The following is a 589-nucleotide window of genomic DNA, read 5'->3' on the forward strand; positions in this document are numbered from 1 at the left end:
ATGCTAAGAGCTCAAATTACGGGTTTTAAGCAAAGGGATGAAGAGTCTTTGTATGAAGCTTGGGAGCGGTTTAAAGGTATTTGTCGCTCATGTCCTCACCATGGACTTAGCGAATGGTTTTTGGTGCAACAATTTTGGAATGGTTTATATGAAGATTCTAGGAACATTCTCAATATGGGATCAAATGGAATGTTCACCGAAGTTGATGACAATCAAACATGGAATAAGATTGAGGAAATGGCGGTCCATAACTCACAATATAGTAGATCTCGCAAGGCTACTAGAGGAGGAAAGCATGAAGTGGACTCCGTTACTCAATTGGGTGCTCAATTTAGTGCTCACATTGACACAATCAATTTGAATTTTGAACAAGCTATGGCTAAACTTGAGGAAAACTCAAAATCATCAAAGCATCATGTTAATGCCATGACGGCATCCTCATCAATCCCAAGTGGGATATGCGAGAATTGTGGAACTTTGGGACATGACCAAGGTGAATGTAGGGGAACAAATGAACAAGTGAATGCTTTCCAAGCATACAAGAGTGGTACCCCTTATTCCAACTTTTACAATGAAAACACCAAATTCC

At 39.9% G+C, this 589-nt stretch overlaps 1 non-coding gene across 1 annotated transcript; it reads right to left on the bottom strand.

The window, feature by feature from the left end:
* LOC141634707 (small nucleolar RNA R71) lies at positions 1-107 on the bottom strand. The gene has a single exon (XR_012539432.1). It is a non-coding gene; the product is annotated as a small nucleolar RNA R71 (small nucleolar RNA).
* Positions 108-589: the final 482 nt, after the last annotated feature.

This window comes from Silene latifolia, chromosome Y (genome assembly GCF_048544455.1).
Source record: "Silene latifolia isolate original U9 population chromosome Y, ASM4854445v1, whole genome shotgun sequence".
Classification (NCBI taxonomy): Eukaryota; Viridiplantae; Streptophyta; class Magnoliopsida; order Caryophyllales; family Caryophyllaceae; genus Silene; species Silene latifolia.